Source organism: Copidosoma floridanum, unplaced genomic scaffold, assembly GCF_036245765.1.
Source record: "Copidosoma floridanum isolate Cflo_tuat_1 unplaced genomic scaffold, Cflo_Japanese_pri ptg000024l, whole genome shotgun sequence".
In the NCBI taxonomy this organism is placed as follows: Eukaryota; Metazoa; Arthropoda; class Insecta; order Hymenoptera; family Encyrtidae; genus Copidosoma; species Copidosoma floridanum.
The window spans coordinates 8,022,104-8,048,982 of record NW_028321901.1 but is presented as its reverse complement, the minus strand read 5'-3'; the positions used below and the strand labels follow the sequence as shown (position 1 = coordinate 8,048,982).

General features: G+C 31.8%; 1 protein-coding gene across 2 annotated transcripts in view; it reads left to right on the top strand.

Moving 5' to 3' along the window:
* Window positions 1-26,879, top strand: part of LOC106638127 (uncharacterized) — a 115,255-nt gene that overhangs the window by 60,690 nt on the left and 27,686 nt on the right. The window contains exon 2 of one of the 2 annotated variants that reach the window (XM_089595054.1): window positions 9,641-9,879. The exons of the other annotated variant lie outside the window; for it this stretch is intronic. The gene's annotated coding sequence lies outside the window, so the exon portion shown is untranslated. The remainder of the gene's footprint in view (window positions 1-9,640; window positions 9,880-26,879) is intronic. 2 annotated transcript variants of the gene reach the window in all.

The window sequence follows — 26,879 nt, the reverse complement described above, 5'->3', positions numbered from 1 at the left end:
GACAATGTTTTACTTGAAAAATTGTAATCATCACCATCTCTACTACAGAAACTCTTGTGAGCTGGACACATCTAGCAGTTGAAACTCGAGTGATGATTGCATTAATCATGATGATAACGAGAGTCTAAGTAGAGTACATGACGATAGTGAAAATGTTATATTAAATAGTGCTCCTACTGAAACTAATTTCAAGGTCATGAGATGATTTTTAAAAATACCGGTATAATATTACATAATACACTAAAATCAAAATATACTGATTTCTTGAAATCACAGGATTCACATGTCACGAAGAGTTCAAAAGTTAATTTTTCTAAGAAAACGACGAAACCAAGTGGGCTAAAGAATTTCGTTGATATCACCGCCCCTCAAGATTTGTCAAAAATTAACAACTAATGGCTGTCTTTATTTATTTATGAGAATTTAAGTTTCTCTACAATCGACACACCTGAATTTAAAAATTTTTTTCAGACTTTACTGCCAGCTTATAAGCCAGATTGTGAACATTCATAGCATTCTAAAGTAGATGAATTGTATGACAAATATTATCAGTCAAGAGACATTAAGTGCCATGAAATTTCCGTGATGAGTATTACAAGTAACATGAAACATATTGACCAGTCACTCTACTAGCATTATATTAGAAACATTGTCTGTTGTCACTAAGTAAATATTGACAATATATTTCTGCATAGCTAGTTTGATACTTTCGTTAACCATGTCGCTTAATGTGTCACCATTTTCCGGTAGATTACTAAAATTCCATGACTTTAAATGCATACAGCACACAGGTTAGCTTTGCGTAAGAGAATAAGCTGAACGCGCCTACAGACTTTACCTCCTAATCTAACGTCCATTCACGATTTGCCCGAAATCTCAACTAAATTGAGAACTACACTCAGTGGTGAAAATCATTATGCCATCTATTGTTATGGCTGACTTTAAATTTGCAATAATTAATGCTGCCAAAAATCTCATTAGACCTGAGAAAGTGCAATGCTGCTCTTTCTATCTCGGCTAAAATGTGTACAGACAAGTTCAAAGCGCTGGTTTACGAACACAACACACTGATGCTGATGTTCGTACGTTGAGAAACCGCACGTATATAATGATTGCGTTAGCATTCATTCCCCTTCAAAGGTCGAAGGAAAAAGGACGAGACTCAAAAAGAAAGAAACAAGATGATAAAATTTTTTCGAGTGGTTTTAGCTTATAAAGATTACGTTACAAATAAGAATGTATTAACTTTTTTGAAAACTTTAGGACACAAAATTACTCCATAATTATGAACTATACTTTTTTTTAAAAGTTGGTAGAAAAAAAGTTCTCTTAGAAAAATTGTCCGCCAACCTCTGCTACCACTACTTGACCATAGATAAATAATAGTTTTACTATATGTAAATGCAAGATTTTTCCGACTGCAAGTTAGGTTCAATAGCTTTTAACCAAAAAATTATTTTTTTACCGTTTTAATGTACATATTTGGACTTCATAAAAATTATTTCAGAGAGTAACCACTTTCGAAAAAGCCTGCAAGACTCCTGGAACGCCATAAACCAAATGTCATTTCAGTTTTTCTGTGACATCCGGATCTCAGATCTGTTTTTACCTACTTTCTGTTTTTCTGTTATAACAACTTTACATTCTTAAAACATTCATAAATTATTTTACTAATTTTAAAACTGTGGAAGAATACTTTGAACAGTAAATTAAACCAAGAACGTACTAACATATACATTAAATGTTTACTGTACTAGTGATTTAAAACATTTTGAATTTGCGACAACATTCATAATAACAATTAAACTAGAAGTACAAGGAAATATTGTGAGTAAATGTATGATCAAAACTGGGAAAGAATTTTTGGTTTAAGCTCATTTAATAATATTATGTAAAAAAAAGTGTAATAACTGAATTTTTTGGAGCTTGGAAAACTATGAAGTAATTTGTAGAGTAATAGAAATATATTATCTTGCCAATCACACATATTCCTATAAGTATAACCATGATCTTTTAAATGTTACCAGGAAATTAAGTTTTGTTTCGAATGTAAGTGTTTATAACGTTAAAGGCGCTTTTCTATGCTCATGTTAACTCTTAATATTTTAATGCTTAATTTATTGCGTATTATACATTCTTAAATTTTTTTGCCATAACTTACAAGCTTTAAATTATTTTAATTTGGACAGATCAAATTCTACACATGTGATCCCCTTATTTTTTTTATTCATTAATTTATATAAAAATAGGTCAGTTACAACTTAAAATTAAGGTACATCATAGTTATAGGCTCGATTATTCATTGTAGTAAGGTTATAGTTAAAAAAAATATATTTTGAATATTTATAATTTTATTAATGAATTTTTTAAATTACAATTTTTTAAATTTAATACTGAAACTTTCTCATGCTTCGTGAGTAGAAATAATCATTTCATATTCCGTGTATTGTGTATTAGTCATATGGCAGAGCTAGCTAACTCTGCAAACTATTATCAACTCCTATGTATTACACTCCTTAATGCTATCATTGTTTTATCTTTAAATGTTCGTGCTTGTTCTACAAAGCTGCTAGCATTTAATAAGTGCACGAATTTGTATCCTCTGATACAAGCTTCTGTGGTGAGGATTATAAGCACAGGCACGCTGAAGAGTTTTTCTTACGATTTAGGATGAAAAGTTCAAATTTCATTTTGTAAAAATTTTTTTCTCATGCTTTACCAAGCGTTTTCAGTTTAAATAGGCTTACTTAATGTAAAAATCAATCTACTTAAGAGTCCTCAACATATTGTTTGCTCATTGCACACAATACACAACACTTTTTTATCGAATTCAAGATAAATATATTTCTCACATAAGCTTCAGGAAAAGTGGATTGTTTTCACTTACAGATTAAGATCAAATTTGTAGTTGCAGTACATAAATTAAATAATACAAGATGTCAACGCAGATAGCCTTTCAGTATTTCAGACAATCCCAGCGTCATAACTGTCGTGTGCCATTTTCGGATTATTTATTAACAGTAATCGTTTTCCTTAGGTAATGTATATTATTATGAGTAGAACGCAATTACTATAGTTATGTTTTATTAATCTGTAATTTAAAATATAATGTTTTTCATTAATATTATTGTAAGCGCTTCTTAATAACAAGATTCTGCCATTTAACGAAAAAAGTAAATTTGCAACGTAATATCTTTATAATATTAAAATACTTTTAGTGTATTTAAACACCGTAGTGTGTTAACATGTAATGTGAAACGTTTTTAGTTTGAAATTTTACATCTATTCCTGACACTTCTCAGAACAAAAATTTTCTTATTAAAAACGTACTTGTTCGGAATACATACAGCTTATTTAGTCAAATCATAAGCTGTAAAAATTAATAAAAATATAATTATGCTGGAAAGTACCGTGCGTTCCTTATACCATAAAATAATCGTTGGCCATAAGCAGCCGTTGATTTGCAGTTCCTCCCGTATAATGGCTATTTTTTAAAGCTGTTAAGGTTTGGAACTCCCAAAAAATGTGTATTAAAAAAATTTTTTTCTGTTATCTCACAACTTTATTACCACATTAAAAAAGTCCTGGAGCTATATCTCTACATTTTTTATTGCCACAAAAATACGAACACATTATCTACTTATTTAAAAATCTGAAAAATTTAAGAGATTACTGTGAGGGTACAATAAGAAGCTGATCTCTCACGTAATGAATTCTTTATTTGTCGGTTTTGACGCTGTTCCAATCTCGATAAATTTTCTGCGTCAGTTTCTTAATGCCTTAAATTTTATTCATTAGATACATTTGAAGCTTTCCTTCCAATTCACCCTCTTGCGACTATTAGTATGCTTACGACTTTAGTGACCCCTAAAGGCTGTTTTCTGTCAACTTTGTTAAGTTCTATTTGTTATCAAGGTATATATTTGTTGTCAAGGTAGTTCAACGTCCGATGACCCTAAAAAAGACTGCTGAGCTTCTTAAGTATACTCTATTTTGATTGAAGTTTACAGCAATTGTGACTGCCCGGATACCTCAGGGTGATTTTCTCTGGCCTTCTGTTGAAGACCCAGACTGTTCGGGAGAAAAATTACAAAGTCCGAAGCTTTGGAGTTAGTAGTAGGGATCTTTCCCAACGTCTCCTGGTATAACGTCGAAGACGTTGGTGTCTAAGGCACCTTTTTTTTGCAAACTCAGTTGTTTTGGTGATCTAAGATGGGGAGCTTGATTAGTGATGCTTGCCTGTTGGAGACTGTCCCGTTGGCTCAAGTTTTTTTTCCCTTCATAGCTGTTAGGTGTGCTCAGCGCAGATCTTGGAGAGGATCGATGATTCCTGGTTGAATGCTTAGAGTCAAGAGGGGATTATAGGGTCGTCGGTCACTAGGGTTCCCAGCCTTGCGAAGAACAACTCCGCTCGTGACAACTGCTAGTGAATGACTGATTTGATTTAATAGTGGCCGTCTTTAGTTAACATAGTCTTTTAGTCGACAAATCGCTTCCGGAAATGGTAGTAAAAATGTATTTGTTGGCAAGGTAGTTTAAACTAAGGTGGCCCTTACAAGAACCGATGAGATTGATGGTTAAGTACGGAACTTAAATACTTATAATGGCCCTAAAAAAGGCCAGTGGTGAAACTTCCAGCTATTTCTTATTATTCTTGATAATGAAGAGCTGGCTGTGGGTAGCTTGACCCTTACCCTTAAAGTCTCTATGTACGGATACTGGGATCGAGGGAGGTACGCCGCTGACCGAAGAATATCTTGTCTTCGGGTCTTTCCCCAGATAACCAACCGCTCATCGTTAGTCGGGAAAATTGTGGTATGTCGCTGGGAACATGACCACTGAGAAAGTAGCCGTTGTGGCTGCCCGTACCCTTAAGGGCTGTGTTCCCTGGCTTACATTTGTAGCCAAAAATCCTCTGACGGCACCAGGTGGAATGGTAGAACGGCACATAACTCTGAAGTGTTGAAGCAGGTTGTGCTCTGGCTAGATACGTCTCCTGGTATTCCGCCGGAGACTTTATTGGTTAGAATAATTTTTTACTGGTGGCACTCGTCAAATCCTGGAGATTCAGGGTGGATATAGATCTAGGACACTTGCCAGTTAGAGAAGAGTGTCGTCGGTAACCGGGAAATCTAGCTGCATGACTATCATCTACATTCTCGATGCAGCTCGATGAACTGCCGATACACGCCTACAGAAATTTTCGAGACGCTCCGGCGTATTATAACCACATTTATTTAATTCTGTTGCAGGTAACCTCAATTTTATGTTGGCGCCACCTAGCGGATCCTACTGTACTAAAGTGAAATGCTGGAAAATTTTACCAAAATTGGCTTAGTAGTTTTCGTGGTTAGCGATTACAACGGTCTTAGGGACTTTGCTTCATATATTAGTACGATACTAGTGAGCTTCGCCCCCTGCGCGCCTACCCCTTAGGAGACGTTTATTTATTTTGAAAATTACATCATATTAATTAATCTTTATTGGAAGATTAAATATTGTTTCTCCAAAAGACAATGAACTATTCTGTTTTCAATTAATATCAAATAAAGTAAATGGTGTAACATCATTACAAGATTTAAGGGAGTTGGGTCGCAATTTACTTAACGATAAAAACATTTCAAAAAAATTTTATGTTGTGAAGAAACATTGCATAGATGTTGTTACCAAATTTGAACGCAATTGCGTCTACGGATTTTGAAAAAAAAAAAATTCATGAAGTTTTTCTGTCTCATCATCTTTAACATGGGCTCCAATGTAAGTTATAAAAAAAAGTTGTAAAAAAATACCTATTACTCTCGACACAGCGATGAGAATGTTTTAGAGAACTGATATGTTATTTATGACAACTTCACTGATTCACGTGCAAAATTGCAAATTGCAACAAAATTGCATCTGCAGTTGTGGAGATATTTTCACAAACGTAAACAAATTTGTTTCCAGCTCGTATGCTACATTCATGCGTGAGACAAAGACGCACCGAGTGCACTGTTTGCCATCAGCTTGACTTTTCACGTGGCATGATATTTTTTTACAAAATCACTTCTAGTAGCCGTTCTACTCAAAATTATGATCTTAAACTTGGTACAGGCCTTCATGAGACTTTGTACTGTAATGATATACCATTCAAATTTCTAATTTTTAAAATTGATAGCACACTTTTATAAAAAAAAAACAAACAGATTAATTATGCCGTTTACTTCTCCTAATTATGTTGGATTTGTTTCACCATAAAATTAAAACAATTTTGCCTTTTTTTGAGAGCGGGTTGATGGGTGGCTGTGGGGGGGGGGGTTGGATTTTTAGCGGGACTGATGGGGGTTGAATTAAGGTAACGAGGAGCTAAATCAAAAGTTTATTGGGTTATTTTCCTATTAAAATAAAATACTTTTCCCTTATCTTAAAGGGGGTTAAAAAAGAGTCAAATATTAGGTAAGAGAGGCCGAAAAAGGGGGCGTAGGTAGCCCCGCCTAAATGACTAAGTAGTATAGGAATGTATATTTACATAGAAACTAGTAGGTCTCTGCCTCCCTGTCATGGTATTTCATTCTTTTTCCAGATAACACCCAAGAAAATTTAACAAAATTCTGAGTGAGGGGGGGTTTTTAGAGAGAGAGAAAGAATTGTAAAGTCTGGACGAAAACTAAAAAAAAGCCGAAAAATTAAAGGAAACGAATGACTTTCACCTTATTTTGTGGGGTTAACAGTAGTCTTAGGGAGAAGGGAGGACTCGTGTGGAATGTCCCACAAAAACAGCAGCATAACAAAGGTGGATAATTATACGTACATCTACATATAAATATAATTCTATATTTAAATTTTTGTATGCACATACAAGGTATCATGAATTATTTGGAGCTTCATTTGCATAAATAATATTTTGTTATGAATTTGATTAAGAACCACTTATAAATAAAAGCATTTTTTTCAATATACAAAGTCACTTAGTGGATCATGTATAGCCACAGTTTCCTTAACCTAATTGTTGTTTGCTATAATTGAAAATAACTCTGTCACACAAAAACTTTTGGCTAAGGGGTCTGACTATAGTTGCTATATGTTTATAAGGTTTTTGCATCAGAATTTACAGTCAGATTAATTCTATCACCTTAAAATTTTTCCATAACCTGAAAAACCCCTCTGTTTAAAGTTGTTTTGCCTTTTAAAATTATGCTTGAATTCCAAATCGAAAAGCCAAGTAGTAAACAAAATAAACCCATAATCTTCCAATCCTATAACCTCAAACTCTGTAACCATGTAACCCCATAATCCTGATACGATGGGACGATGGGTAAAAAATAAAAAAAGTCTATGTAAAATATATCAATTGTGCAAAACACAACCCCATGACACGATAAACCCACAAATCTTTAACCACCAAAAACCAATAAAATTGATCTGTAATATATTAATCTTGAAAAAGCAGATCCTACTATCCAATAACCCAACAGCTCTATACCCTCGAACCCTTTATCACCGTGACCCAAAAACCACGTATTCTTATTTCAACTACTCTATAATCCTGCCATCTCTTGAACAATGTTATTAAAATTATAATACTCGATATCTCGCTGCAAAAAAACTTTCGTGGCATGGATTCTACTAAATGCTATTGAACCTTTTAACCTTACAACCCGATGGATTATCATTGAAAATACTATAACTCTAAAGTACCAAACTCAATCTTAATTTTATTTATGTTTTAAATTTTGCAATGGCTAAAATAAGAATATAGATATTTATGTAAAAATAAAAATAACCATAAACATATATAAATAAGAAAAAATAACTCTTATATTAAATTTGCTAATAAATATAGGTAAATAAACAAATGAATTAACGAATAAATAAATAATAATTAAAATTAAGTCAGTCTCTTATTTTGAAGTGTATCGAGCTCTATTCTCGTTGAACAATCGGTGCAAGGGATTACGGCTTCGCTTCTTACTATCTTGTGTTTCTCACTGTAGCGTCCAGCAGTATTCTGCAAGCATGTTGATGTTTCAGTGACCTTGATATCAATTCTCCATGACCATGATATCTTAGTGAAACCTTTCACCCTCCTCTTCTCTTAAGTTCTTAAGGTTTCTCAGGTAATTCTGCAAAATAAGAGTCCAGGAAATAAAATTTTAAATTCATGAGATACCCTTGCTTTTTATAGTCAGATATCATTTCAGCAAAGATTTTTTCTCAGTGAGGGATTTTTTTCCCAAAGAAACTTTGAGCTACAGCGTTGAAGCTTTGCCAGGCTTATTTTTTCAACTCATTTACTGTTCCAGTGAAAGCTTTGTCTCTAAACATCGTTCTTATTTAAGAACCGTCAAATACGCCCTCTTACTTTTGCCTCAGACAATTTTGGAAATTTTCTGATAAAGTACTGGAAATAGGTGTTAGATTTATTAATACTTGCTTTATTAGTCCAAGTTTGATGTGTAGGTGAGGGATAAAAATGTTTCTTGGCTCTACGAGCAAATTGGCAGATGACATTATGTGAGCCAGGAGCGAGTGAAATTCTAGCTGGCCACTTTTCTGACATAATGCTGTGCTCGATCGTGACTGTCTCACAAACATAAGTAACATGAGTACTGTGTAAATCCTGACTGCTGATGAAGTAAGATTAATTCTTGTAATCTTGAAGTCTCCACAAACTTGCCATTTACAAGCCTCGTAATTAATCTTTTTCAAAAGAATCTCAATGGTTTAATATTTTTTCTGAATTATGGTGGAATGAGGTACTAAAACTAGTTCATATAAGTTCGTTTTATTAAGCAGAACTGATTTTATGCCATGCTTAGATAAATCTATAAAAAGTCACCAATCTTTAAAATCATAACTATTTGGTTTAAATTCGTTTCTGGGTCCTTTCACATATGTACGAAGTAATAGTGATGAGTTTTCATCCTTACAGAAGTACTGACGGAATTTTTTATCTTTGTTTCTAGAAAATGAGGCTTTGGTTTTGGGTTCCAATAAATTTTTTCCTTTTAAAAAGGAAGCAAAACAATCAGAACTAACTTTTGGTAATCTCAAATCATTAAATTCATTCTTTTCTGACTGGCATATTAGAGATGGGACTAACTTTTTTTAATTCGTGAAGAACAATACTCCTCAATATCTTCCTTGTGATCGATCTCAGATGCAGCTTTATCTTCCAATACTACATCGGTATCCATCATTTCATCCATCTTCTAGGATAAATTTTCAGTGTCATAACTTTTAACTGTTTTATCCTTAGCTACTGAAACTGGCATTGCCATGGAAGGAACCATGTTATACATAAATATTCCTTTATTTTTAGTGTTGTAACCCTTATTTTTATTGCAGCAAAAAAAAACTATCATTTGCACTCTGAGGACGTTTCCAGATTGTGGGAATAGAGAACTTGACGTTAAACCTCAATTGGTCCTTCTTTCAAGCGTTGAATATTTTTTCTAAAATAATTGCATATTAGGAGCCCAGTTTTTAATGCCTTCTTCATCTATTTTCAAACTTGAAATATCTTTATCTGTACTGCGAATATCATCATCGATAACTTTTTGCAAAGAGTTTTATACAAATTTCAAGCATACATAGCAAAAAATGTTTCAATGAGATTCAGATTTTTTAATTGGCACGTCGATTTTACCCTTTGTTCTTGTAGCTTTGAACATTGGCAAAGTCACCAACCATTATACCAACCTGCAGCTGCCGGCCCGCTTTCTCACCCTGACTAGCCGCCGATACTGAGGATCCAACCTTCTGTATTGTAAAACGCTTGCGTGCTTCAGCCATGACTGCATGAATGCCGTAATCCAGGGACTTAGCTGGATAACGGATTCACTCCGTTATCCGACGTCACCGCGAGAAGGTGCCCTGAATGCAGACACATGCAAGACGGAGGTTTGGAATAAAAAAGTTTCATGAATTTTAATTGAAATTAGTACTCCATGTATACAATTTTTCACAAGTTTTTTTTTCCTGTTTTTAAAGACAATCCCAACAGTTGTAATTAAAGCGTTGGATTATATTATAAGCCTTGTAACTTAACTACAAACATTTGTAACTTTTAATCATCTAGCAACTGAATCGATGGTAGCTAAATAGGATAGTTCTATCGGTAGAAAATGTTTTCATTCTCGGGTTCAAATCTTGTCGAGATGCTTGAATTTTTTTTTCTCCTATTTCAGTGTTTATTTATTTATTTATTTTTTCTTTTCTTGGATTTATTGACGACCTATTCGACCACATAAAACATATTCAAAATGTTCTTAAAGTTGTAATTCTAAATCAACGATGGTGACCTTGAGAAAAAGTGTAACGAAAGATTTTGCATATTACTCCTCTATAGCTTTCTTTTTTTTTTTTTTACAAATTCTAACAAAAAAAAAGAAAAAGAAAAAAGTTTCCAAATAGACTTAAACCCCCAAACTCCTGCACATTAGCTAAGGGTCTTACCCAATTAAGGTGAGAGACACGCAAATATATGCAGTAACGCTGGAAATTGTTTTTCTCATATGGATGGACTTACATACATGCTTTTACGCTTACTTGATCCCCTCTTTCTAAGTTTATTTTAAATTTAACTTATTAATCTATTTGAAAATTTAATAGGTTGAACTATAAGTAATCTTTCATACCCAAAAAATAGGAGATTTTTACAGATCATTCAAATGCAATTTTCCATGATATTTTTATATTGTTATATGTTCTATTGCAATTTTTAAAAATTAAACATATAAAAAGGGTACAGTTAAATGATCTGCATTTTTGGTATTTTTTATGCTATTTAAATTACACGTTCGATGTTTAAATAATATCTGTCAAAAAAATCGATGTGTGATCAACGTCCAGAAGAGACATTCACCTTCACTACCTTATTGAAGAAAGCGGTACTACAGGGTGGTTTTTCTTAACCTTTCAGATAAAATCATATTTTGGGTATTGAATATATACTTGGAATAAGTATGTGAGCTTATGTGACAGATGTGAGCGTGACGTTAGAGATGTAATCAGTGTAGACAGTAGGAAGTTATTTTGAAATCATCGGAAAGCGCAGTCTTGTTTCGGCCAGACTATATATTGTTTATATTGTATTGTGCAGTAACATATTATTTATAATCATTGATTTCCTAAATATTAAAGTATTCGGTTAAAACCATACCCGAGCAGCGAAGGTATACTTATTTCCACGATAATTGCACCTCCTTACTCACAATATTGTTTCGTAGAAGGTATTTTATTCTCCATAATTAAATTATTTGCCATATAATTCCATAGAAGTATAACTTCATACTTGGGAATCCAAGCACCTACTGTCCACTTTTTTTTTTAGACGAAAAACATGACATTTAAATTCCCAAACAAAAAACATAACATTTTTGAAATCGCAGGCGAAAAAATAAAATTTTTAAATTTTTAAACGAAAAAAATTTTTTTCAATTAAAAGCATGGTTTGTCAGCGTCCAGGAGCAAAAATTCAGCTGACTTGGCTATTATCAAGCTACGATGACGTAGATCATTGTGACATTTAAGTAAGGGGCTTGCCTTTTTCTGCATCTTCAGTGACGGAGAAAGCAAATTCGTTATGCACAGACGTGAAAAGTCTTGAGTAATGAGAAACAACTCTGGTTTAATTTTCCCTTGTACTATCCACACGTTCTTCCTACTCTGTGAGAGGGTAGTAGTCCATAACCAGGCCAGTTTCTATGGTACGCTGGATAGTCTAATCTGTTAATGTGTTAATGAAATTTTTGAAAAACACTTACAAACATTCACCTGCTTTCATAAAACCTAATATAGCCATTCCAATAAAGTTTGACACACTATCCGACGCTGTAAATAATTCATGGAGGTTTATGTTACGTATAGATGTACAATAATAATACCGATAAATAATAGAAGTGATACAACATTATGTATTTACTATATTCGTATTTAATAAAACCTACCATACAATGGATAAAAGTGTATGTTAGTAATTAACTTAAATAATGTACCTAACTCACAAAATATAGGTAATATAATTTCTGTACAGTTTTATTTAAAAAAATTGTATTCTCCGGGAATATCATCAGAGATTAACAAGTATACCCATACGTCAATTTGTAAACGTTACATGTTCTCTGGCTGAAGTTAAATATATATTAAAGCAGGTAAGTGTCCCTAAACTTTTCAATTAAACATTATAAATAATTGAAAACTAGATTTAATATACTTGGTACGTATTCAATTTTTAAATAGTAAAGATATATTAAGTAAGTAAACTATGGTTTTAAATTATTCCTAACTAAAAATCTTCATCAAGTTCCGACGATTATACTTAAAAGCTTTCACAATGTGCATTTGTACAATGGAATTTTTTTTTACCGAAAAAAAGATAATATAAAAAGTTTTTTAACTTTAATTTACTGTAAAATAAGTTATTCATTCTACTTACCTTTATTTGTGTAATCTCGAATTAATATATCTCTGTTGAAATGGTTGCAAAAAAACATGACTTGAAAACATTAAGGTAGTTGTATAAATCGATATAACATCATAATTGCGTAACTGATTTAATGTATTAATAACAATGCTTTTGTTCATTTTTGAAGAAATCTGATTTGGAACAAAATATGAATAACATAAATGAACCTCTGTATAACTCATGATATCTTTGTTGTGGATACCAATTACTATTTAAATATAGATTTATATTTATATGTGGGGGTATGTATATATGTCTCTATATTATACAGTTATTGGTGTAGGGCATTCCACAAATCCCCCCCCCACAGACCCCCACAGCCCCCCCACAAATAAGCTGAAATTCGACCGTTTTCATCACTAATTTGACATTTTCTAACTTTTTCCTTAGACCCCTCGCAGCCCCCCACACAATTTTGCCTGTCCCTCCACAGACCCCCCATAGGCCCCCCACGTCATGTTTCATACATCATGTCATGTATACTTGTTAAATGATGAAACATTTATAAGTGACTTTCAATTTATTACCATGAATATTGCCGATTTATCTATAAAAATCATCAAGTAAAGTCAATAAATTATGTAAAAATCTCTTTCCAAACAATGTTTTCTATTTCTGTATTTTTTTGCCTTTCTACTTGAATGAATAAATTATTTTTATCTTTGCACCTTGATAAAGCCCCATATAATTGACCATGAGAAAATAAGGGTTTTTTAAAATACAAACCTACATTATCGAAACTTTGACCTTGGGATTTGCTTAGTGTCATAGCAAATGCCACAAAGATTGGAAATTATTAACGATACAAAGTAAATGGTAGTGTTGAGGAGTTTCCTGTGTCTGAAGTTATTTCTGCAATAAAAACTCTATTTCCAATTTTTCCATATTTTTCTATATTATTAAGATCTAAAGGAAGTCTAAAAGTTCTATGACTGGTCATCCCCTTTGAAAGCAAAATTGATGCTATGCCAGTCAATGCCATTGACATGATTTTTTTATTTTGAGAAAAAAAAAATAAATTAACTTTTTATATAAATAAGTTTTTCCTGATCCTCCAGGACCATCTATAAAGAAAATATAATTTTTTTGTTCGCAAATAATATGAAATATGTTTTTCTGGTCATTATTCAAACTTTTACGCATCGAGTTAAACATTTCTTTACTGAAACGTATTTCATTATCTATATATTCTTTTTTACTCTCCATTTTTTTGGTGTAGGTAAATTAAAGCATCCACATGATTTATATTTGATTCTAAAATTTGGTTAATATGTAAAAAAGCTAAATTGTCTTTATTATTAGGCAAACCCTTTGTAAAAAATTCTTTGTATTTATTCCATATTTTATCACCTTGAACATTTTCTGAAATTAAAAACCAGGCAAAAAATTGTCTTAATTGATATGGAAACATAACAGCAATTACTTCTTTAAAAATATCATCAATTTTTTCATCATTGTCTATTAAACCTATTGCAATTGCAGTATCTTAAAAAGTTTCATAAATTATTTCTTTGTATGTTCTGATGTCTTTGAGCGATGTCGAACCAGTTACTTTATTTTATAAAAAAAAGTCTTTCATGATCTTTTGGAGATACAATGTTTAATCGACCAATTGCAATATTTTTTATTACATTTTTCCTTTAGGATTTATTTTTAGTTTAAGATTACTAATTGATTTTCCATATGTTTGAATATCATTATTCGAGAAATTAACTATAACGTGAACATGTAATGAATCTGAGAAGCTTTTAATTTCAACACTTGTACCATAAGTCCCATTTTTTGACATTATGTTTATATATTTATCACTACTTTTTACATTTTGATAATAACCGTTTCCTACTATAAATTTATAGTAATTTTGCCATTTATTTACAATATTATTAATTACTAAAGAACAAGCTGTCATGTGGAAATCTTCGTCACTATACAGAAAATAAGAAAAAGTTCTGAATAAACAATTTCCGTCCCCTTTTACGCTAAGTTTTATATTGTTTATTTAAAAAATTTTTTGAAGTATTTAGTTTGATTTTAAATTAAATTTTAATAGTACAAAGTACAAACGATCTTTTCAATTTACACTGTGGATCACTGAAAAGAAATTATTTCCATTTTTGTCATTGAATCTAAAAATGAATAATTTTTTCTAACCACGTATATCAATTGATAAAATATAGAATGCATTATAGTAACGAAAATAATACAAAGTATATGTTATATAAAATTTAAATAATTTACATGTGATTAAACTGATTAAAAGTTTTCGTTGTTTAGAATTTGATCATTTAAAAAATCATGTATACCTTTTTTTCTCTAAACATAACAGAGATTTCTAAAAAAATCTCTCAATGTACCACAATAGTACCTTCTGGGTGGTGTGGAAATTTACTGATAAATCTATAACTAATGTTTAACGATGTAGATCAAAAACTCTTCTTCGTCACGAAATTTTGGACACCAACCTCTCCCCACTAACAGATGAAATTTAAAGACTCTCTTTTTAAGTTAGAACAGTAGGGGGTTGGCGCGTGGAGCGTGCAGGGAAGCGAAGCCCCACTAGTGTGTGTGTGTGTGTGTGTGTGTGTGTGTGTGTGTGTGTGTGTGTGTGTGTGTGTGTATAAGTTGAAAGTTTATTTTCGTAAATCTTAATTTTCTTAAAATTCTGTGATATTGCTATTATTGCATTCTTTCAAAGTATTGAGAAACCACAAATGTGAGAATTAGTTTGTTTCAGTATTCCTTACCAAGTATAAAAATTAATAATTGAAATTTTTATGTACATACTATAATTATATTGTCGTATTTAATAAAATATTATAAAATCTACCCATAGTCTTATTTTTCTTTCAAATGCACTTAAATAAACATTCTGAAATAAATTATATCATAATGTCAAAAAATAAAACAAATGGAACAAGTATTGAAATCAAAAGCTTCTCAGATTCATTTGGTATTCACGTTATAGTTAATTTCTGTAATAACAATATTAGTACAGTTAGAAAGTCAAATAGAAAACTTAAACTAAATTAATTCTTTTATGGACTCATTAATTCTAGTCATTATGATGTATAAGATTTTGAAAATCTAACAAAAAATTAAATTGACGACATCTTACAAAAATCATTTGAAAAAAAAAAAAAATTCTGTCGTAATAATAATGGAAGTATTAATAAAAAAAGAAATTTATCCTAATACTACTTGCTCAATAATACTACAACTTAAAGACACGAATTTAATGAAAAAAATTTCTGATAAATCATATAATATAATAAATGATAATTATTCAGAAAAAATTTTTCTAAAAATAGAAAAAAAATTTAAATCCTTAAAAAATAAAAGTAATATTCGAACAAAAGTTGGCAATTTGATAAGTAATACGTTGAACATTAAACAAAAAAGAAAATCTTATGACAACTCAATAGTTAATCGTACTAAACCTGAACAATTAAAAAACTTATTAGACAATAGTTTATATCAAAGAGATAGGAATGGATTATTAAAAATTTTTTCTCTTTTTTTCTATAATAAAGACTATTTTCATTCTAAAAGAAGATTGATGATAGTTTAAAATATTGTGAAAAAATGAAACTTTTATCTCAATTTCATTATTAGGAATAAATTCTTCAAGAATGTAAAAATTCTGAAAGTTATTTTAAAATATTGATTAACTCAGAAATTTGTAGTACGTCAATTGAAATACAAAGTTTTGTGGTTATAATAAATCTACACATTACAATTGTTGTTCACAATTCTATGAACGTGTTATAATTTAGTGATTGTTCAAATGATTTAAAATTGAATATTCAATTTTCAGGAACTGTGGATTAAGGTATATTTTAGTTATTGTGTTATTAAAATAGTGGTATTGAAAGAGAACTACGAAATCTTTTATACATTGAATCTAAAATAAGAAAAAAATGTGAGTATAAATAAATGAATAATACATTTAATAATGAAAATTTAAAACAAATTTCGAACGGTATTCTAAATAAAAATAATGATTTATTAGTAAATCCTGCGTTTCATGGTGAAATGAGTTATAAGTATATGTATTATTTAGCAGTAATTTGGCCAGAAGAAAGAAAAAAGTCAACGTATTGTCATAAGGGAAAAGTTCATCTTAGTTCGTTGAGTAAACATAATTTAAAATTAAAAGAATTTTTACTTTATGATGAAAGTTTTAGAATACTTATCAGGTACTACAATAATATGTTCAGTCTTGCATCTTTGATAAGTAGGGAAATAAAACAATAAAGAAAAGGTCTATAGTATATTAAAATTCAAGGACAAATTTTCCATGTTGCACAAAACACATTTAACTCTGATCCTAATGAAAAACCAAAAAATAGTTAGCTATATATACATGATGATGATGAAATTGTTATTGATCTAAGGTTAAAATCTATAAATAATAGTAAAATTCTTAAAAAACATATCGAATCTTTGATAAAATTTAACACCGAATCGCAAATGTAGAGAAACTACGAAATTATAAAATGATTTTTTTAAGAAAAACTGGCCAGCAAAAACATACACACAATCAACCATTGACCCCAGAATGCGGTGCTATTAGTTTCAAACTCTAGATTTCCAGAAAGCTTCGATCTTTGTGTAGATCCAAAAGTATTACCTGATAATCATCCTAAAGAAACATTTTTAAATAAACTGTATCATTTTGTCGATCCCATGGTGTTTCTATTATTTTTTCTTTTAGGAGATGTAGGATGGAGTACTGGTTATTTTAAAAAGTACTTAAACAAAAGTAAAAAACTAACTATTATATTACTTCTACAGACTGTCTTACAGACCAAACGAAATACGTTTTAATCCATTATTATATGAGGGACGGCTGATACAACAATTTTTTATTTATTTTTACATCGTGATTGAATATAAGCGTTTAAATTATTTAAGGTATAATAAAAAAAAAAATAAAGAATCGAATGTTATCAAAAATTATTAGACGCAATTTTTAATAGCGCATCCATCATTTCTAAACATTCCGAGACAAAGGAAAAAATTAGTAATTTTTTCCTTCTACATACACTGCAAGTCCAAGATATGTACAGAAAATTTATCAAGAAGTAATGTCTCTGAAGAGAAAAAGTGTAGACCAGATTTATTTAAAACAATAACATGTAATCCTGAATGAAAAGAATTGAAGTTAATTTTATCTAAATGCCCTAGAACAGGATACCAAATAATATTACAAACATAACTGTTACACTATTTTACTAGAAATTAATGTCAGTTTTCGATGATTAAAAACAATATATTCCGTGAAATATTAGCATACGTTTATACCATCAAATTCTAAAAATGCGGTCTACCTCATGCACACATTTTAATAACGTTGCGTCCTGATGAAAAAATTATTATACCTGAACAAAATTGATGCAATTATTTTAGCTAAAATTCCGTCTGGTAATACTAAACTTACAAAATTAGTGATTATACACATACTTTATAGACTTTATACGAACAAAGTCCTTGTATAATTGATAAATAATGTACAAAAAATTTTTCCCAATCTTTTACAGACGTAAATTCATTTTAAACGAATGATAACCCTGAATATAAAAAAAATACTTCTGAGCAACATGTTTATAAACTTAAGAGAAAAGATCAAATTTTAGTCAATAACTCAATGGTTGTACCGTATAATAAATTTTTCTTAATGAATTATAAATGTCATATCAACGTCCGATTCTGTGCATCTATTTAAAGCATAAAATATATTTATGACTACATACAATATCTCACTTCGCGCTCCAACCCCCCAACTTTTGAATCGGTTAAATACCGGACTATTAAATAAATCATATCGTGTAGCTTAGGAGTAGCAGACAGGGGCTGAGGAAGGCTAAAACTAATTAACTTGGTAGAAATAAAATGAAAATTAAGACAAATTTTTTTACATTCTACAACCATTCTTACGAACGGTGCGTATAACGGCTCTGCATTGCTGTGTTACTGTGCACGTATATGCTATCGTCATTGGCATAGTAAAAAACCTCGTCAGATTTAATTGTAACATCAATCACTTACACAACCAACAAGTTATTACAGCATCGATACTGCAACCTAAAAGGTGTTGATAAATCAGATAATATTTATATAAATTTTCCTATCGACAGTCTCTGTATGCACGTAACTTGTTGGCAACTGGCGGGCATACCGTTTGTCGAACACGGAGTTACGATGGAGTGCACCACGGTGAGATCCTCTTGATTCTGATGGGAAGTATATAGAGAAACGCGAGCAGCGAATGAAAAAAAAAGTGGTAGGTGCAGTTCGGTCAAGGTCGCGTTGCATCTGCTGTTACATAGATATCCAATAATATCCTGAAGACCCGTATTCGAATTAATTGAGCTTATATTTTAAAGTAAAATATGTGAAAGTTTTTTTGTCATGCATATGTAGTAAAATAAGAAAATGTGTTCGAATGTAAAAGAAAAGCGTTGTCATGGTAAAAGGATGTTGATTTTAGTTAAAAAGACGTTCTATTTTGCCAACAACTTCAATGACTTAGAGTCACATTTTGTTTGATAGCCATAAATATTCTAAATTCGATAATTTTCCAAACTTGTTTCTTTCTTTGCGCAAAGCTGATTTTGTCAGCTACATTTTAGTGCCGGAACCCGGGAATTATAGTTATATCGAAAATTCGAGCAAAAGGGAATTTGGGAAAAAGAAAGCAAACGGCTCCAGAAAACACTTTGACAGCACAGTACAGCAACAGCGACAGCAGTGACTGCAGCAGTGACCGTGACAGAGGAAGCAGTAGCATCGTTGGCGCAGGGGACGAGCCACCGCCGCCAACTCCTACACGATATCGTGCGCCATACCGTGTTCCTGTCTGCTCGTCACCCTAACCATGCTACATGGCAGTGCGTTCGCGCACGCCGTCTCCTCGTCGTCCTGGTTCTGTTAAGCGGCAGTGCGTTCGCGCACGACGTCTCCTCGTCATCCTGGTTCTAATAAGCGGCAGTGCGTTCGCGCACACCGTCTTCTCGTCGTCTTGATTCTGCATATCAATAATGTGTTTTTGCGTGCTGCGTTCTCCTCTTTCCGCAAGTCATACACCTGTGACTGCATTCAGGTTGTGCACACCACGTTAATATCTGTCTTTATACCGCAGAAGTAGCGGGATAAGCGCGCGAATAACATTCTTATCTTAACTATGTAAAGGTGTAATGTATTGTATTGTATCCCCTACGTTTTTAAGTTACGTAGCGAAAGCATAATTACTTGTTACTCATGCGATTTTCTGTAAAATTTTGTTATTCCCGTTAACGTTTTCAATAGCGATAATAGAATCAGAGTAACTGTATATATTGTAGACTTGAGTGGGAACATTAATTTTTGTTTCATTCAAACAAGTTTTACTAGGTAAGATACAATTGAAATGTAAATGAGAATTTATCGGCCTATGAGCATGAAGCCTGAATTAGATTTGCTTTTAAATATGACAGTCTCGTCAGCCGTGTCACTGACTGGTGATCTACCGTGAGCATGGTTAAAAAACGCATGGCGGAAATGCCGGGCCAGTCAGTGGTCACGTGATGTAGGATACTGGGTTCGCGATGGCAGGGGAGCACACCCCGAGCAGTGAAGGACCCGGAAGTTTATTCTGAATTCGACCCATCAGATCGCGATGGCAGAGATATGCTTCTCGAGCAGTGAAGATCTGAGAGTGCTGGCGAGACGAAGCCTCCAGTGAGAGAAGCAGAGATTTCCTTAGTGAGAAGCCATATTTCTTTGACCTCACGCGATCAAAGTCTTCTCTTGTAGGTTTAGCATAACGGTTATTGATATTTTCTAAAACTTAAAGTTTGCCTGTTTAATTATTTCTTGTTGTTAATTCAGTATAGTTAGAACAAACATTTGTCGAAAGATGGCGATTGTTTAGGACAGTAGATAAAATGTTTTAAATGGACATGAGGTTTGAATGCATATTTTTGTAGTATAAATGTGATACGATTGTGACACATTTAGTAGTGACAAAAGAATATGTTTTTTTTTGTAGCTTTGATGAATCATAGTCAGAATCATTCAAATCTTCTGTTATCATAATCTTCTAGAACTATCTCAAATCGAATGGTTATTTTAAGAGAAGTTTTTTTTTGTTTCGAAGGGGTTGGCACTTGGACAGAGATATCGAAAGTGAGATCAATCTGTGGCTTGATTAGCAGTGATACTCACCAAGGAATCTCTTATTTACGATAGATTGTAGTTTGATACACATATTATTTAAAATAATTGATGGCTGTTAACATCCAAATTGAAAATTGGAAACTTTGATTTTATTTAAAAAATTGAAAAGAGTTTGCAAAGACGGTCGTTTCAATACTCACGATTGAAAGACGTCATTTATGTGAGATGTATTGTTACGAAAACTGAGAGTTATCGGGAGCACATCCCCTATACATCTTAGGGGCACGAGGTAACAAGCATAGAGATTTGTTGCGAACGGTTGGCTGTGAGTGATTGTCTTTGCATATTTTAAGTTGTCGAATAAAAGACTTCATCTTTTAAAGTCAGTTTGTTTTCTACGAATTGTATGAAACCACTCATCAAATGTAGACTTTTTAATTTATCATGATTTTAAGTTTAAATTGTTCGACTCAATGAAGCCCATCATATCCCTATCACATTATTCATTTTTATTATATTTATTTATTTATTTATTTAACTAACGGGTCAGTGACCCAATTACATAAGTTTACAAATTTGGTGTACGCATATCGCTGGGTGCAAAACAAAAAAATATATCTAAGTAATAAGTAACTACAAAAAAAATATTTGAAATAATGTAAAACAAATATACAATGTAGCCTTTTACTAATGTATATAAAACAAATAAAATTTGAATAAACAATAAACTTATTGTAAACTGATACGATATAGTAGCAGGATTGAGTTTAAAGAAAAAAGGTAGAAATATGAGGATGTTTAGTTTGTAGGGAACTGTTGAGTTGAAATTAGAGTGCGAAGGTTTGATTTAAAATGCAGTACATTATCTGTATCAGGTAAATATTGAAATGTGGAGTTAAAAAGTTTTCTTAAACAGGGTATAGGCGAGAAGTATAAATAATTATTCGTGTGGAATATATGAAAGTTTTTCTGTCAACTATGTGTAGTAAAATAAAAAAATGTGTTTGAATGTAAATGACGAGCGTTGTCATGTTAAAAAGATGTTGATATTGGTTAAAAAGACGTTTTGTTTCGCCACTATCTTCAATGACTTAAAGTCACATTTTGTTCGACAGCAATAAATGTTCTAAATTCGAAAATTTTCAAAGATGTTTCTTTCTTTGCGCGAAGCAGCTACAACCCGAAAGACACTAGGAATGAGAAGAAAATCGGGTGTCGCGGCAGCTGCCGTGTGTACGTACACGCGTGCACTGAGATAACGTAGGTACAGTTGCATTACTGACACTGGCAACTCTACAGTACTAACACTAATCAATTTTGGGAGCGTAGTGGTCCCAAACAGTACAGCGTGTCTATGCCAACGGGCCCGACAGTAGCTATGCTTTTTTCTTTGACACGGACACTCCTACTATGGAACAGTACAGCTCCCGATGTAGTAAAGAGTATATATATATATATATATATATATATATATATATATATATATATATGTATTGAGTTTCTACGCCCTTCGTAAGATAAGTCTGGATCATATGTACGACGCATAGGGTCGCTGAGGCAAGAGAGACATGACCCAACTCTGATGGGCATCGGGCGCAAGGGTGTACCCCAATGTTACACATGTGCGTAAAAGTGCATATCTATAAAAATTATGAGATAGAGAGGTAGGGATTGGAAATGCTTTTGCGTGACACGCTTCTGTCGTTGAGGAGTACCTATACTTGGGATATCGTTAAGAATACTAATTTGGTCCTCTTTCATCCACGATTTTTTGGATCAGGGGTCAAAAGATGAGACTTGTACTAACTGGGGGTGGAAAACTCAAGTGCAAATTTCTTTTTTTTTTTTTTCACCTTGTGGTTTTGAATCTCCAATGTGTCGTGGTAATAGTATTGATGCAAAAAAAAAAAAAAAAAAAAAAAAAAAAAAAAAAAAAAAAAATCAATTTTTCGGGCATATTTTAGAAGAAAAGCTTACTTTTCACGTTCCATTGAGTACTGGAATGTCGAAACAAATAAATTTGACCAATTGTTCGGTCAAAATCCGAGTAATTCGCGCACAGATGACGACTATGTACAGAAGGGTGATTTCACGTAGATTTAAAGTTGCAACGACTCTGCCGAACTCGTTAAATTTATACACCACGGCTTCTCGTCTGCAATGGAAAACATCTAAAGGGTCGACGCTGCACTGCAGCTCTCTGGAGCCAATGTTTCGAGGGATGACAATATTACGAAGGGCTTGCGATGATATCGAGTTTTATTTTGTACCCATTAGCCGACATATATGTATAGTTACAACGATAATGTAATTTGTTGTTACTATTGTTATATTTAACCATTATACTGATTAAAAAAGAATTAATTGTGGGGTCATGAATGCTGGAAAATACAAGTGACCCAGTGCGAAAAAATCGGAGAAAATTATCATCAAGTGGATATTACTGCATATATATAATATCTAAATAGAATCCACATGACATTATTTTATGATATACTAAATTACATTTTCATTGAAAGACTTCAAGAAAAACATAAATGAATAAATAATTATTTAACTACCAATACAAATGGTTTTATATGGTGGAACATTGTTTGGAATGCCCCACATAGTTAACTGTATAATATAACAGTTAACTTTATAGTTTAATATATAATAATAATAACGCTTTGCGCAACGACCCCCTATAAATCAACTATGACTTTAAATTTCTTTTTGACGATGAGATATATTATGGCGATAATACAGTTTTGTCTCGAAATAATTTAATAATGCAGCAGATTAAAAATAATAGATTAATTTATATACGACAAGTACACGTCTGTATACACATCAAGGTCTGAGAAAGATGGTATGATCCCTGTCAGGTTCCCCAAAAATAGTGTGGGGGGCGATGGTGGTCACGAGAAAATGCATCGGGAGGGGGCTGTCGGGGGTTTTGGAAAAAACTTCAATGTGTCAAAATAAGGGAGACAATGACGGGTTTTTACTTTGTTTTGTGGGGGGGATGGGGGTCTGTGGGGAGCTGTGTATAATGCCCCACCAAGATAACTATATAATATAGAAATATATATACATACATATATTCACACGAGTATTCTGGCTTGTGCTGACACTCTACAAACAAAAAGCATAGTTTTACAGATTTTTAATGTTACGAGTATGTATCATAGAAGTAAGTTGAGTCTGTATAAGTCAGTTATTACATATATATATATATATATATATATATATATATATCCCTATATTATAAAGTTATTTTTGTGGGTCATTCCACATTTCCCCCCAACAACACCCCCTCCACAGCCCGTCCACACATAAGCTAAAATTCGACCGCGTTCACCGTTAATTTGACATATTTACTTTTTTCCTGAAACTCCCTCACACCGTTTTTCTTGTCCCCCCACAGCCCCCTACACCATTTTTCTTGGTAAAGTTAAAAAAAAAATAATTGTCATCTATTTTTCCACACCGCCAAGGTGGTAAAAAAGATGGACTCCATACATATTGATGATATATAGAACTCATGTTAAATTACGTATTAATATTAATTAATAATATATTGTAATATAGTTATCATGAAATTGTTGTAATTCATTAATAAGTATAAAGTTCTCGGTGCATTCAACTTTTTTTGTGTTACTATTATTTTAGATTAATGTAACATTCATTATTTCTTACATGTACATGTATGACATTAGACAAATACATTTACTAATCAAAACGTTACATAATTATGAAATAATAACAGTGGAAGTATCACATAATTTAAAGAGGTTAAGTGAATAACCTATTAAGTTCAGCTATATCATCATCACGAAGAGACAGAACTCCCACACTGAAAGAAGTGCACAGCTCATAGCAGCATGTCACGCCATATATCTTAAGGTGATATCACGTCACAGCCACGCAAACTGGTTAGCAGACTCTAGGAGTATGACATGCACTCTTACAGCTAATGGGAAAAAAGCAGCTTTGAGAAGAGTGACGATCATTACTATTGTCCATTCTATATGATACAGTCGTGCTTCCGCGCTTGTTGATCGTATTATTGTACCTGAGTTAAGGTTGTTTCGTAACGCGCTTCTACTTTCTTTTTCTTAAATTACTTAATTGAAAGTATTGATTAAATATTAAATTATTTTAAACTTACTATCTAAAGTCGGTTTCATATTGGTTTTTTTTTCTTTTTTTTTTTAATTTTAATTTTATGAAGATGAGGAATATTTTTATGGCTAATAAAAGTTTAAAGTAAACACAAGTAAATGCTAATTTTGTGAATTTATTGTTCAGAGTTAAAATGGAAAAATGTATGAATCAACAGATCTTGAAACTGAGGTGCGAATCGTACTACAATTTGAGATACTAAAGAAGTGACATTCAGCAGATAATTACTGTATTAAGTTATTTTATAAAAGATATTTACAATAATTACATTTAAAAAAAAATCGAAAGATAACCTAAAAAACAAGTTTTAAGCAACGTTTTACAATGTGAGCACTGTATATAGTTCGATACGACGTTTTTTTCTATTGTATAAAAGATTTATATGTGATACCTCTGTAAAATAAAAAAAATAAATAAATAAAAAAAATTTGATTTGATCAACTTTGGATAGTAAGTTTAAAGTAATTTAATATTTAGTCAATACTTCCAATTAAGTAGTATGAGAAAAAGGAAGTAGACGCACGTTACAATAAAACCTTACCACAGATACAATAATACGATCAGCAAGCGCGGAAGCACGACTATAATAATAATAATATCATATAGAATGGACAATAGCAATGATCGTCACTCTTCTCAAAGCTGCTTTTTTCCCATTAGCTGTAAGAGTGCATGTCATACTCCTAGAGTCTGCTAAGCAGTTTGCGTGGCTGTGACGTGATATCACCTTAAGATATATGGCGTGACATGCTGCTATGAGCTGTGCACTTCTTTCAGTGCAGTACCCAATTTTAAATTAGGAAATTAACTGACAATATTTATAAATGTTATCAACTTATACATTTATGGTATTAATGATAATTGTAATAAATAATAACTTTTTTATAACATGTATACTAAGCTGTTATATAACAATAAATATTGTTATAAAAATTACAGATTCTTTATTCTGAAATATTAAAGATTAAATTTTTTTAACAATAAAGTATCATCATAAAAAAAGAATACATCATGTCATGTACCATTGTTAAACGATGAAGTATTCATAAATATAATAACTTTTCATTGATTGCCATAAATTTTGTTGATTCATTAAAAATGATTAGTTTTCTATGAGAATTATCAAGTTAAATCAATTAGTTATGTAAAATATCTTTCCAAACAATATTTTCTATTTCTGTAATTTTTTCTCTTTCTGCTTAAGTAAATAAACGATTTTCATTTTTGCATCGTGATAGAGCCACATATAATTGACCAAAACATAAACTAAAAAAAGCTGTGAAAAATACGTTGAACAAAAAATCTAAAACTGTATAAAAGCTGTTCCTCGTAAAAACAGTGAAAAGAGTACATAACAAAAGAAGTATAAGAGTTTTGAGTTGATATTTGACTTGTTATTTAATATTGTTCTTTTGTTTTAAAATTATAGGTAAAATTAAAAAGGAGGTATTTTACTATAACCCTTCCACTGTAATTAAATAAATGAAAAAAAAAGAGTTAGCGATTAAAAAAAAAAATCTATTAAATATAGAAGCAAAAAATCTATCAGTTGACATGTTTTAAAAGTGTATCACCTTGTAGTCTGCTCCGTGCGGTCAGCAGCGCGCAAGACCACGTTCCGTAGTCTTTGTTTACATACTATGTCTACACCTTTAGCTCTCCCACTCTGAAAATTTAAGGAGATGTAGTTTATGAGTTGCTGTTTGCATTGGTATATACATAAGAGAAAAAAAAATATATGTATACATACTTCGAGAAAAATTGACCTGAACTTGAAACTTAATATTCATCAGTAAAAATTTTTTTCAGAAAAAATAAATGTCACCATCAGAAAAAGGAGGTCAAAATCTATCGATTTATGACATTACATTTTTTTCTAGCTATCCTTCATCGCTTGTAAGCGAGTTTTAGATAGTTGGTCCAAAAATCGACTTACAACAAATTTTCTTCAAACTTTAGGAATTGCTTCGTTATATCGCTATACAACATTCGTTAAAATTTTGAAAATATTGCCCGTGCCGTTTTTGAAATAGGAAGCTTCAAAGTTAGACTCTTTACGATTGGAAGTATAGACTAACCCCGTAAAAAACAGACATTAAAATCTAATGTA